The sequence below is a fragment of the Malania oleifera genome, chromosome 5, assembly GCF_029873635.1.
Source record: "Malania oleifera isolate guangnan ecotype guangnan chromosome 5, ASM2987363v1, whole genome shotgun sequence".
Lineage (NCBI taxonomy): Eukaryota > Viridiplantae > Streptophyta > Magnoliopsida > Santalales > Ximeniaceae > Malania > Malania oleifera.
The window spans coordinates 78,653,735-78,667,866 of NC_080421.1; the positions used below are offsets into that span (position 1 = coordinate 78,653,735).

Here is a 14,132-nt window from a genome sequence, read left to right on the forward strand (position 1 = left end):
TCAGATTTATAGATCCTGTAATCAATCTATTTTTCTTACAATCAAGCTACATGTATGATGAATCCGTCCACACCTACTAGACATCTACATTGTCTCTTGAATAGGAAAGAATTTCAAAGTTAATTAGAAGAATAGTTGACTATCAACCCAATATTTCAACAATGTCAAGAAGAAATGCTTAAATAAAAAGAATCAAGAAAATAAAGACGAAGGTGAATTAAATTAAGTACGAATATGTATTGGCATTAGTAATAGTGAAGCCTACATTGTTAGTAAAGGTTCCTAATTAAACTATTTGTTGAATTGTCCACCCACATAGACCTAATGTTGAATGATGTAAATTTTTTCGTTTTTGCATTAATTGTCGTATAGGTTTGTGGCCCAATAAAATGAAATGGCGCGGGGGAGTCAGAGAGAATATGACGTACATAGATTGTAACAGGGCTGTTTCAATGCAGGATCGTGGGCTGCTGTTGGAGGATGCTGGCCAAATATCATCTCACAACTCATGTCTTCAAAATCTGCAGAATCACAAGGATATTATGTTCTTATTAGGCCTCTCATCATTCTTTATGATGACCAGTTGAAATTCAGTGCTATTTATTAACTTGACAGTCCACTAAAAAAGTAGTGGAGTGTTGATATATTCAAAGGGAAGAATTAATGCTTACTAGGGACCATGTTGACCGGCATTCCTAGCGACTCCTTGATAAATCTTTGGGACGACATTTTGCACAGGTTAACGCACATCCCCACACAATTTGACTCCTCCAGAAACCTGCCATTTTTTCTTTTGTTTTTTCAGAAAAGAAAATTCCAGTTGAGGGTTGACCCTAAATGCTGATGTATAGAAGTATATTTCTTGACATTAAGGATGATTTCATGAAGATGAATGGTTATGATGACTGCAGATTAAGCAGATGCACGTCTCATGTGTGGCACAATCATTTGATCCAGATTGTTTATGGATGCAAGGTCGTGATGCCTATTCTTCAGCTTGATTTTCAAAGCAATCTTTTAAAAATAGAAGTTTTAGCACGTATATAAATTTAATTTTAATTTTGAAATGAGGAATATCTTATTTTGGAAGAAGTATAAATACATTAGAAGAATATTTATTGTTACAATCTATTTTTACAATTTATAGTCACAATATAAAATTTTGATACAGTCCCCATAAAATATGCATAGAATGAATCATGGATGCAGAGTGATAATTAATTTGGACCGCTAGCAATATTTCATAATAAAAATCATTAGTATGAATAAAGAATGGAATGACTACCTGCATTTCTTTATGTGGACTACATTCCTCTCTTTTTTTATCATTAATGGTTGATTCTCTCACCTAATTACAAATTTACAAGTCTAAACTTATTAGATTTAATAGTAGACTTCAATAAATGTTATGTCATTAAAAAAACAATCTATTCAAGTATAACAACAAGGCTATGTATATATTTTGAACGCTTTCTAGATCTCTCTTTATTTTTATTTTACTTTTTTGATAATCCAAAGACTACAACGACTATTGCGCCACTTTGGACACTATGATGTGACTACAAATCCGGAGGGGTGAAAGCCGCTCGCCCATTGTTGCACTCGTGGTAATTCACTAGAATAAACTCTCAAGGAAGAATCTAACTCGTGACCTTGGAGTCATCAAAGTCACAAATCACTCTCACCACTTGAGTCATCTCAACTAGACTCTTTACTTATTTTTGCATATTCAATTCTACACATGCATTGCACAAGGGCAAGTGCAAGTCGGAAAGCAGTGCTTACTTAATTGTCCTAGATTATTCGTAAATAGTTAGTCAAGGTCATGCCTATGTTTTCTGCTTCTAAGGTCATATAAAATAAGTAAGAATATATTAACATACAAAAGAAGTTCAACTATTAAAAAAATGATCGTGGAATCTTTTTTTATTAATCTTAGAACATGGAATAAAGATAAATCATTCTTCTCAAATTTCACTATCAGATTGTATATTGTTATGATTGAATAGAATAACACAATCTTGTGCCTAAATTTTTAAAAGTTATTATACTCAAATGGAATTTATAAGTCATTCATTCCTATCCAACTCATTTCATTCGGTGAAAACTATATACACTAACCCCATTTTGGTGGAATTTAGGTGTATTTTGATCTTTTCTTTCCTCGTAATTAAATGTTTTAAGCATAAGGATAAAATAAGAGAAAGCTTAAAACATGATTTATTTTCTATTCATACCTCGCAGGGTCCAACCAACCAAGCAAAAAACACTGTGGTGAAGGCAGCAAAGAACTCTCTGGCAAATTTTGAGTGGGGCAGCAGTTTTCCTGATTTGCAGTTTTAGTCATTCCCCAAACATCATCAACAGTACATTTTGCAAAATAAAAACATGAGAGAGAGAGAGAGAGAGAGAGAGAGAGAGAGAGAGAGAGAGAGAGAGAGAGAGAGAGAGAGAGATGGAAGAGCGAAATCAACGGATAAGAATGAAGCAATGTTGTGGTGGCCGACATAAGTTGAAACTCTAACCCCTGCATGGTTGCAAGAGAGGTAATAGTTCCATTTTTTGTGTCATCATATCCACTGCCAAAATTGCAGTGGAAGTTTTTCCTTTTTCCTACCCCTAAGAAATTTTGCGACTTGAATGGAAAAAACTCTAAACAGATACAATGTTTGAAAAAGACTTTCTACTTTTTCAAATGTCATGTGTTAACATGCTGTTGTTGCATGTACACTTATTGGCATGTTAGTGTAAACCATGGTATGAAATGCTGCAATTATGAATTGATTGTCATGTTTGAAAAATGTATGATGGGTGATTTTCTCACTTTGGGCTCTCTCTCTCTCTCTCTCTCTCTCTCTCTCTCTCTCTCTCTCTCTCTCTCTCTTCTCTTCTCTTTTTTTTTTGGTATATTTGAAAAATATAAGAACTAGATGAAAAGAAGAAGAAAACCAAATTGCTATTGTATTTTCAATTGTAATTACTATTTAGAGTGAAGTTTTATTCAAATATCATCACAAATTTTGAAAAATTAAATGTTGACAACTTTTAAAATATAAAAATTTGTTCATTAATTTAGTACTATACCATAATGTAGTATTATCATCTTTGATTTATTTATTATTACACTGTATGTCTAAAATCCTGATACACAACCTACTTAATTCTTTTTAATAAAGGATGAATTTTGCATGAAGATCTCATGTGAATATGTATGGTGACAATGTATGATAGCAATATAAGGAGAAAAACAATTGAATTCTTAAGAGTTTGTTTCGAAAGTGTTTCATAGGCACAAAAATCGATATAGACCACGTTTGCCTTTGCCTATCACTAAGACATTCCAGGAATACAAATTCTTGAAAAGTGTAATATGTCCAAATAATAATTTTATTTACCTTATATTTTGATAAATTTTGGATTTAAAGTTGTATTAGATTTAGATTAGATGTAATATAAAATTATATTGAAATTTATTCAAATCATTTTCTTATTTTTTTTATAATCAAATTAAAAATAAATTCTTATGTACTTTCACGTATATTTTTTTTACTTTTTAAAAATTTATTTTCATTGAAACTAAAAATAATATAAATTTATATTTTATTTTATTCAAATATACACAAATGCATATACAAGGTCTGAATTTAAGTTATGTAGAACATCTACTCTTTACTATGGTGTCTACTTTCTCGCATTTGTGACCAATCTCTTCTTGCAACAATCAATTAACATAGGTAAGGCAACATTGAATGTATATATATTTATATATATGGGGGAGAGAGAGAGAGAGAGAGAGAGAGAGAGAGAGAGAGAGAGAGAGAGAGAGAGAAGGAGCTTGCCAAGGAAAGAATAGGCTTTGGGAAGGCTTTGCCAAGAGCTGTGTTGACAAGTTCAGGTTGTTGGATGGGACTATAGTTCTGCCACGCCACCCTAGCTGCCTCGACCAAACTTTCTTACCCACTCTTACTGTTTCTAAGCCCTGCATTTTATTTTTTAAAATTTTAATTAAAAAAAGAAAACGAAAAAGAGTTATCTCTTTCATTCCCTACATATCTTTTTCTTCTCTGAAAAATGTGGAAAGCAAGGAAATAATTAAAGAACGGCCAATATACAGCATGAGAGAAAAGGAAGGAAGGAGTGAACCTGTTGTAGCTTGAACATTCTGGGAAAGATGGTTTATTGCAATTTGGTGGAACCAGTTATCGTTGTGACGAAAATCTGCCACTCGGTCTGCTCCTGTGGTGGATATGTCATGCACAGGTCTTGCCAGCACAGCCTGAACTCGAGGAGAGTATTTCGACTTCATCCTCTGTCCCTAGCGAGTACTTGTCGAGAAATGACACTTGTTTTGTAGAAGCAGCATTGCTTCCATGTTTTAGAGAGAGGGAGTCCTATTTAGGGAGAAGAATGTTTTTAAGCATAAATAATCATGAAAAGGCTTAGCATTAATTAAACAGTGTATTTCTTTTAGTTGAGTGGGGGTAAAAGTTCACTTGTTAGATAGGGTGACACTAGCTAACCAAGCCCTAAGTCGAAATAATTCAATCCTCTTTGTATAAATGGAAACCGCAGCTAACCAAACCTACTTGATAAATTGGATGTAAATTGAACGATGTTTATGTCTATTATCTATAAATAATATGATCAAGTAAATCATTTTTTAGAGAGTAAAATTGACTATCATTATTTGACATTTTTCAAAAGAAAAATGCTGAAGGAGGCTGGCATTGCATAACACTATTCTTTTCAAAATGACATTTTTGTCGTCGGTCTTATGATTAAGGTTTTCCTATGAGCTAGGGGCTTAGTCTTATCCTCATTATAGCATGAAGCTTTATTGTGTTTTCAACTTTGGAATGATTGATGTTTCAATTTCTTGAACCATACAACCTTTCGATACGTTGTATTTGGGAGTATGAATTTTTTACTTTGAATCTAAATTTGATTGAATCTAAACAAATTCTAATACAATTTTATATAACATCTTATTCAAATAAAATAAAAATCTAAATTTGAGACCTCTCCAAATATAAAAAGTGTGATTACAATCCTTAATTAGGGAGTAATTTGCAAAGCAAGCAATCTTGAGCAAACAAGGGGAATGTAGATGAGAATCAAAGAATTTTAACAGTTTGTGCAGGATAGGTCATAGACCCTTAACGGGATCTTAAGCATTGTTGGTTGTTAGTTTGTTTATTTTCTATGTTCCTAGTGATATTACACAAGAAACCAAAAAAAAAAAAAAAAACATGAAAGAAAAAAAATAATTTATTAATCACCAAACTATAATTAAAAAGATTTAGAGTAAAAGGCACTCACCTCTACTGAAGTTTGGAAAAAAGACAGACTTCCTCTAAGGTTAACTTTCTCTAAAGTTTTTCAAAAATGATCCTAACCTTTTCCAAGATTTAAAAAATGTCACAATTTTTTCCTAAAATTTGCATAAAATACACATACCTTTCCTCAATTTTTATTTTTTTTTAAACACAATAGAGGGTTTGTGTCTTTTTGACAAACTTCAGGTGAGGTTCTTTGAATTTTTTAAATCTTAGGAGACTGAAAAATTTATTTTCTTGTTACAAATTTGAAGGGAGTATAGTGCCCTTTGCCCAAAGATTTCAAATGTAGTCATTAAATGCAGAGACCTACAGTCACCCTGTTCATATCAAACACTTGTCCCTAAACTACCAATGGTTCAATGTTGTCGAATGATCTCACTCTCAGTGACAACGGAAAAGACATCACCAAATCTTAGTTTCCTAACTCAACAGCAGGCCATGAGTGGAAGACACCCTACTTCCACCCATGCTCACCTTCAACCCTACAACATATACTCACCCACAACACCTCTCCATATCATGGAGCAACTTGCGACCAAACATCAATCTTGCTTCTCTATTGTTTTTTTAATTATTATTTATTTATTTATCTGAGTCTCTTTGAAGCAACACCTATAGGATCTCAAAGCAAAAAGCAATTGCTGCAACACCTGCTACCTAGCTCCAACCGATAATCTTTTCCTACTCCACTTACGTACCTCTCCCGCCTAGCTTTGCTGATTTTTCATTGTTCAAACACTCCAAGAAGTCACCTATCCACTATCTCCCTCTTTGCAGATTCAAAATGATATCCATGCATGATCAAGAACTGAATTCAGTCATAGACCAAACGCTCAAAGGTGAAGGTGGTGCAAACATTAAGGTCACCGCCCAAACGTATAGAATCATAAATGGGCATGAAGGATGAATCTCTACACTATCACGCGTGCATGCATACGCAAAAACATGAAAAATTAGGAATGATTTGTCACCACACAAGCGCACACAGATGTTTGTAAAATCTAACCTCACTAACACCTAGCTACTTACCGTTACAACTTTACCAAAACAATTAATTGGGGTGGCAAATTAAAACAGCAATATTGATAGTGAGCCCCTTAATTCGAAAACACAAAATATATACTAACTAGCGGCTCAGAAATATAGAGAGTTAAAGAATGATTCACATTGAATCACTGAAACTTCGAAAACTCATTGATCATTAATTTACTGAGGTAGCTAGGGTGTGGCTTACTTACCTGAAGGAACTTGTGGGTAGAGATCAGGTATTTTGATGATGTTGTTGATGATCGGCAGCAAGAGGGATATTTGGGAATGAAAGTGAACTAGAACTAGCTTAATTGCTCAATTAAACACAACAGGGCTTCTTTCTATAAGACCTCGTGGGGGCCTTTTGGCTTTGGCGTGAGGGTTCCATCCTTTCTATAGGCAACTCCTAGAGGTGGTCGGGGGGATTTTTTTTTTTGGTCACTTTCTTACTATTTTCTTTCGATTATGAGGGAATATTTACCAGGGAATTCTGTAGGTAAGTGGGGAATTCCAGGATGTGGCTGCAGGTGTAGCTGCAGCGGCCAGAGTGAGTAGGGCAGTGTGGTAGTACACGAGGAGAAAGGGCTTACAGGAAGGGAAAAAATGTTGTATCTGCGCGATGCACATGATGACGGAAATGTTGAAGCAAGTGTGAGATGTAATTTTGCTTTTTTTTTTTTTTCTTAAAATTTGTTTACTAATATTAACGTAATTTTTATTTCTTTTTTAAAATTATTATTTTACATAAAATAATGCAGTAGTACCAAAGGGATAGCCTGCATGGGTGTTAGCAGTCATGTGATCATGTCCCCCATTGCGAGAGAGAGAGAGAGAGAGAGAGAGAGAGAGAGAGAGAGAGAGAGAGAGAGAGAGAGAGAGACCCAGAGGGTAGGAGAGAGAATGATTGGTTTGGGCTTAAATTTAGACAACTAGGCTCAAACTATATCTCAAACCTTTGAACCAAGGCCTACCTACGCCTCAAATTGCAAAACAAAGCCCAAATGGGCTTAAGTTTGAAGAGTGGATGACACCCAAGTTGACCACCCATTGAACATCAAGGCTATGGGTGCAATACATTCCTTTCAGTTTCAATTGGGGTTTTTGCGGAATTCCATGCTGAAATTGATTTTTTCAATTCCTAAAATTTGTGAAATGAAATGAGCTGAATGTTCATTGGGTTTGGTTTGGTTTGTGCTAGTCAACTTGGGAGGAGAGGGAGGAGTTGTGAGTAGATTGGGTCAGTTGCCAGTTGAATAAGGAGGGATCTTTACCTTTTGGATTTTAGGACTTACAGAAAGTAATGGTGTGCTTTGCACAATTACATTCTCATATTCACCTGTAATAGTCAATAGAAACATGTCACCTATGTTTATATGTCATGTATATCTTCTCAGTTCATTTGAATTTTTCCAATGCCGATTTTCCTACCAGCCAATTAAATTTGGCTTGATTCTATTAATTTTATTAGTTTCGGACAATTTTGTTACACTCTTGACCAAGGTCGAGTTGGGCCAAAAAATTGAAATCAAGTGGCCATGACTTATACCTGCCTCTTATTTATGCTTGTAAGTGAAAAATGGACCCAAGATTAGAGGATTATTTACTTATTTATTTATTTATTTTGAAGATTGCTCCCCTTTTTTGAAGTTATATTATTTGGATTTATTTATGATTTATTCCCATATTTATTTTGTTTTTGTTACAATGACGTACATGAATCTTAATGAAAATGAAATAATGTGCTAGAACAAAATTGTGAAACCCGCAATAATTAATTTCTACCTTGATTAAGGTGGGAGAAAAGCAAACCTAGATCATTTATAGGTTTATTGAAAATGCTGGAGGCGCGTGTGAGAGCGTGCAGTGTTTATCGGAGTCCTTTTGAGACGTGGTTTTCATCATTGGAATCTTCTTGACGCGAATTTCACAATGGTAGGCACAATTTTGGATTTTTAGCAACTTCAAATCTGGGAGAAAATTGAATTTTTTTTTGTTCGTCTCTGTTTGGCGGATTTCGGCATTCCTGGACGCTCTGATACCACTAATGGGTGGAGGAGACACTAAGTCATGGGTTGTGACTAAAACTCAGTGAGAATAAAATTGCAATAACAATGTATATCAATATGAAAAAAAATAAATGCAGAGAACTTCAAAAAACAACTCTCTCTCTCTCTCTCTTGCTTACTGGTTTTACTCTCTTAACACCACATTAAACATTGCACAGACACACATCATTTTATAGTAGATTCTAAACCAAACTAATCAACAAATGCAGCTGGTAGGTAAGGTTGGTGATCAACAAAAGCGGTTGGTCGGCAGCCGTCGTCAACCATTGCTGCCACCGTCCACCGTCAAGTTTACTCTTTCAATATCCCCCCCTTAAACTTGACTCTCGTAACTTTGTCATTCCGAGCATTATCTTAAGTCTTGCAAAAATATCATGCCTGAGTGGCTTCGTGAAAACATCAACAATCTGATCATACGTTCTGCACGATATCAACTCTACTTCTTTCTTCCTGTAACCCTTGGCGACAAGTCTTGCTTTGTATCTCTGGACTTCTCCTTGAGCGTTCTTCTTGGTCTTGTAGACCCATTTTACACCAATAGTTTTGCCGCTCTTCGGGAGATTCTTCAGCTCCCAAGTCTTGTTCTTCTCGATGGATTGGATCTTCTCATCCATCGTTTTTCTCCATTTGTTTTCTTTGTTAGCCTTCTCAAAACTAATCGGGTTGCTAGTCAGCAACAGATAGTTTAAAGCAATATACTCTTCCATTGGTTCTGTATTTTCATGCATATTAGTTAGGTTACTAGCACTTCTAGGCCTCATGTCTGAGATTTCACGCTCAATTAGTAATGAAGCTCCATTCCTCTGTGGTGAATGGTAATTGTGTGGAGGTGTATGTACTTCGGTAACTCGTGACTCGATAGTCACTTCTCTTGTTTGTGTGGGTTCTTTTTAAAGCGTTAATTCTGCATCTTTGGAAGTTTCAATTTGGTCCTACCTCCAGGATTCATTTTCTTCAAAAATAACATCCCTGCTATGAATGACTTTCTTGTTGATGAGATTGTAGAGTCGATATCCTATGGTGCTATCACCGTATCCCACAAGGATACACTTATCTCCTTTATTATCCAGCTTTGTCCTTCTTGCTTATGGGATCTTGGCGTAGGCTAGGGAGCCAAACATCATAAGATGACTCACACTGGACTTGTGAGTACTCCGTGCTTCATGTAGTGTCATTGTATCAAGAATCTTCATAGGACACTGGTTGAGTAGATAGACTGCACATGACACTGCTTCTACCCAAAAACTCTTGGGAACATTCTTATCCTTTAACATTCTCTTGGCTATGTTAAGGATTGTGTGGTTCTTCCTTTTAACTACACCGTTCAACTGGGGAGTGTAGGTTGGCGTGAATTGTTTTTGAATCCCTTGTTGCCTAAGAAATTCTAGGAAAGTTTCATCCTTGTACTCTCCTCCTTGGTCTGATCAGAGTGACTTGATGTGGTAGTCACTCTGTTTCTCCACAAGAGGTTTGAACTATTTGAACTTGTTGAACACCTCTGACTTCCTTTTCAAGAAGTAGACCCAGGTCTTCCTACTGTAGTCATCGATGAAGGTGAGGAAGTATCGATTCTGTCCATTTGAAAATGGTCTTAATGGACCACACATGTTTGTGTGTATTAGCAGGAGTGACATGGTGGATCTTCAGTTGGTTTGTTTTCCAAAGCTGTTTTTGTGTTGTTTGCTTAGAACACAGCTTTCACATATCACATTTGGATGGTGGATATTGGGTAAGCCTTTCACCATCTTCTTGCTTCCCAATTGTTTCAAAATTTCAAAATTCAGATGTCCATACCTTAGATGCCATATCCAGTCTTTGTCTTTGATGATAGTACTCAAACACCTTGGTGTATCAACTTGGATAGTGAGCAAAAACATTCGATTCTTTGCCATTTGTACTTGAGTAATGAGCTTACCTCGAGCGTCTGTTATTACCATCTGCTTATCCTTAAATCTAATTCAACCTTTCTCCACAAGCTGTTCGAGACTCAAGATGTTAGTCTTCATATCTAGCACGTAATAGACATTGGAGATGTAAGCATGATCTTCGGACTTCTGTTTGACAAAAACATCTCCTCTCCCTCGGACTGGGATTTTAGAATTATTGCCAAAAGAGATCTCTACCTGAACTTCTCATCAAGTTCAAGGAATAGGTTCTTTCTGCTAATCATATGGTTGCTGCCTCTAGAATCAAGGTGCCAAATACTTTGGTCCTGGGGAGTTGAATTGTGTGCCATCAGCATCAACGACTCTCCATCTGCATGTTCAGTTTCGGCAAGGTTAGCCTCCTCGCTAACCTTTTCTTGTTGTTGCCCCCAACACTTATTGCTATAGTGTCTGTACTTATGACAGTTGTAGCACTGAACATTTCTTTTGTCTAGGTTCAGGCGGTTATTGTATCCTCCTCTTCTTCCTTATCCTCTGCCTTGTGGAACATAGTTTTGTTGATTAGGTTCTCCTGTAGTGGGACCTTTTTTGCCTCTGCCACCTTCTCTGGATTTAAAGTTTTCATAATTTCTTCCATGAGATCATCGGTCTCATCCTCTTCCTTGTTGTGACGTCCCCCTTTTGTCGTATCTATCTATAGTGAGGGATAACTTCGTTCGAAGGGCTTGCTCCAATGCTTTATCATCACTTCTTCTGTTGAATTTCTACTCATGGGCTTGGAGTGAATCCACACGTTCTTCTATAGACATGGTTTCCAAATCTTTTGTTTCTTCCATGGTGACAACTATATAATCTTATTTTGGATCTAAAGATCGCAAAATTTTCTCACAAATTCTCTCGTTATTAAGAGTCTCTCCATTTCTTTTTAATGATTTGATACTACCATAACTCGTGTATAGTAGTTAGCAATATATTAAGTAAATTTCATTTTTAGAGATTCAAAATCACCTCGCACTATTTGAAGACTAATCTTCTTTACTTTGTCTGCACTTTTGTGTGTTCACTGGAGAGAGTACCAAACTTCTTTGGATGTCTTAGCAGAGGCGATGATTTCGAATGTGGCCTCATCAAGGTCTTGGTAGATTATGGAATTCACCTTGCAATCCTTCTTTTGATCGGCTCGCAAGATCGTTCTTTGAGTATCAAACATAGTTGCTTTGACTTCTTTTGATGGGCTTTCTCTGTACCCATCTTCAACAATGTCCATGACATCATGAGCACCTAGAAGGGCTCTTATTTGAATAGATCAGTTGTCATAATTCTCCCGAGTAAACTTTGGAATGATCGCTTGGGTAGCACTATTCGCCATTGAATTTAATAAATAAAAACTAAGAGATGGGGGGTTGATTTTGGAAAATTTGATGCCACCAATGTGTTTATAAGGTCAAAAAACCCTAGGAACCGGTTTTGAGTTGCAAAGAACCGGTCCAAAAATCATTGAACCGGCTACAAAAATTTCAGGTGGTTTTTTAAGTGGGCCGGTTTAACTTAACGGCCATTTAACGGCGTTAATGCTTACCATAGAAGGCCACATGGTAGCGTTTACGTGTGTCGCGTGTCGGCAAGCTGGACGTGGATTGGAAGGCGGGTCGTGCCTTGGGGACGGAGCAGGGTTGTGGGTTGCTGAGCCGGGTCTCGGATCGGGTGGCCGGGTCGGATTTCACCAATCTGGTGAGGAAGACGAGTGTGAGGCGAGTGGAGTGCGTGTCGTCAGCGGCCAAAGTCTTCGTCGGCGCGTGCGAGCGTAGGAAAGGCGTTGAAAACGCTGGACGCGCGTGTGAGCGCGTGCAGAGTTTATCGGAGTTCGTTTGAGATGTGGTTTTCACTGTTGGAATCGTCTTGACACGAATTTTATAATGGTAGGCTCAATTTTGGATTTTGAGCAACTTCAAATCTGGGAGAAAATTGATTTTTTTTTTTTTTTCTGTTCGTGTCAGTTTGGCGGATTTCGGCGTTCTTGGATGCTCTGATACCACTGATGGGTGGAGGAGACACCCAGTCACTGGTTGTGACTGAAACTCAATGAGAATAAATTACAATAATAATGTATTTCAATTTGAAAAAAAAAGAAAAAAGAAATACAGAAGAACTTCAAAGAACAACTCTCTCTCTCTCTCGCTCACTAGTTTACTCTCTCAACACCACATTAAAGATTGCACATAGACACATCATTATATAGCAAATTCTAAACCAAAATAATCAACAAATGCAACTAGTAGGTGAGGTTGGTGATCAACGGAAACAGCTGGTCGGCAGCCGTCGTCAACCATTGCTGCCACCGTCCACCGTCAAGTTTACTCTTTCAACAAACTACACCTTCTGAAAATAAAGAATGAAAATACTCTTATAAACAATGGATTGGAGAGTTTTTTTTTTCTCTTGAACTCAGTTCTTCCTACAAAAAATTCACCTAGCTGTAATAAAAATTAAATTTCTTCCTTAAATGTAGACTTGGACTTACCCCACAACCTCAATTGTTCATAGAAACCACTTTTGCTTCTTCCTGAACCTCCAATGGTTCAAAATCGATTGAATTACTTGGCCTCACTGTTTGCCAGACAGAAAAGACAGCAACCCAATCTTAGCTTCCTAACTTAACAGCACCCCATGAGTGGAAGACACTCTATGTCCACCCATAATTAATAATCACCTTCAACCCAACAACTTATATTCTCTCCCACAACGTCCCCACATTTCACACTTTGCATGGCTTTGTCATCATCTGCCATTCCAATCCAACCATCATCACATAAACGTTTTTCTGTGTTTATTACAGCCAAACAGTACGTATCTGTTTCTGCATCAAAATTAATTAGGAACCCACACTACTCAAATTTTGTCCTTCTTTTGGATCGTTCCAGAATACTGTGATTTTCCTCTAGTACTTATCACCATGATCGATCCAAAGGTTGGTCCGATCCCCTACATTGCCCTTCGTTGAGTTGACACCAATTACCTATCGGCTGCTATTAGTGGGTGCTTAATGATAGGATAAAAAATATTCCAATAAAATTATATTCTTACAAGTTTCATTCATGTGAGAAATCTTGTGAGAATATTTTCCTTCAATTCATGATAGTAAAATCAGCAAGTGTACTTTTTTTACCTAATAAAATAAAAATTGACCTAAATATATGAAAAGGTAGGTAAAAAAAAAAAATGTAAGAAATAAGATACAACATAATGCGATTGATCAGTCATTTCTGGTCAGTTAGGCGACCCCTTTTCTTCTTTTACAATTTGGCGGCACCCAATAGCGATCAACCAGCTCCTAATCAATCGACTACAAAATATTTAAATTTTGAGTTATTTGCATGTAATTGGGTGACAGATTTGGGCATGTGATGTGTCCTAGAAGTTGTCATATGTTAGACTATCACAGCGTGTAGAAGAAGGGATCTAATGGCAAAAGATGATAATAATATTGATGGTTCGATGAATTCGTCACTAACCTGTTATTTTTTTAGGTGCGGTTAGTTTACCTAATTACTACTTATTGATTGGCTTCTAAACTAATCTTTAGGCTAAGGAATCAGTAATCTCATCCTGCTTTTACCAAAACTAGGATCGGGAGTACAGTTATGTGAGGTAAGGTATTAGTACCCCCCCACCTACCTAATTAACTATGAATTAGCTCAAATTGAATCAGATTGTCCTTAATGAATTCTTAAACAAATCAATGAACATTGAAATTTGAAAATCAAGTGAATGTAATGTCAAGTGCTATTTAAGAATGTCTAATATGACCTCCA

The 14,132-nt window shown here is 36.4% G+C and overlaps 1 pseudogene; it reads right to left on the minus strand.

Moving 5' to 3' along the window:
* Positions 1–408: 408 nt before the first annotated feature.
* On the minus strand, positions 409–4,306 carry LOC131156015 (beta-carotene isomerase D27, chloroplastic-like; annotated as a pseudogene).
* Between the last annotated feature and the right edge of the window lie 9,826 nt (positions 4,307–14,132).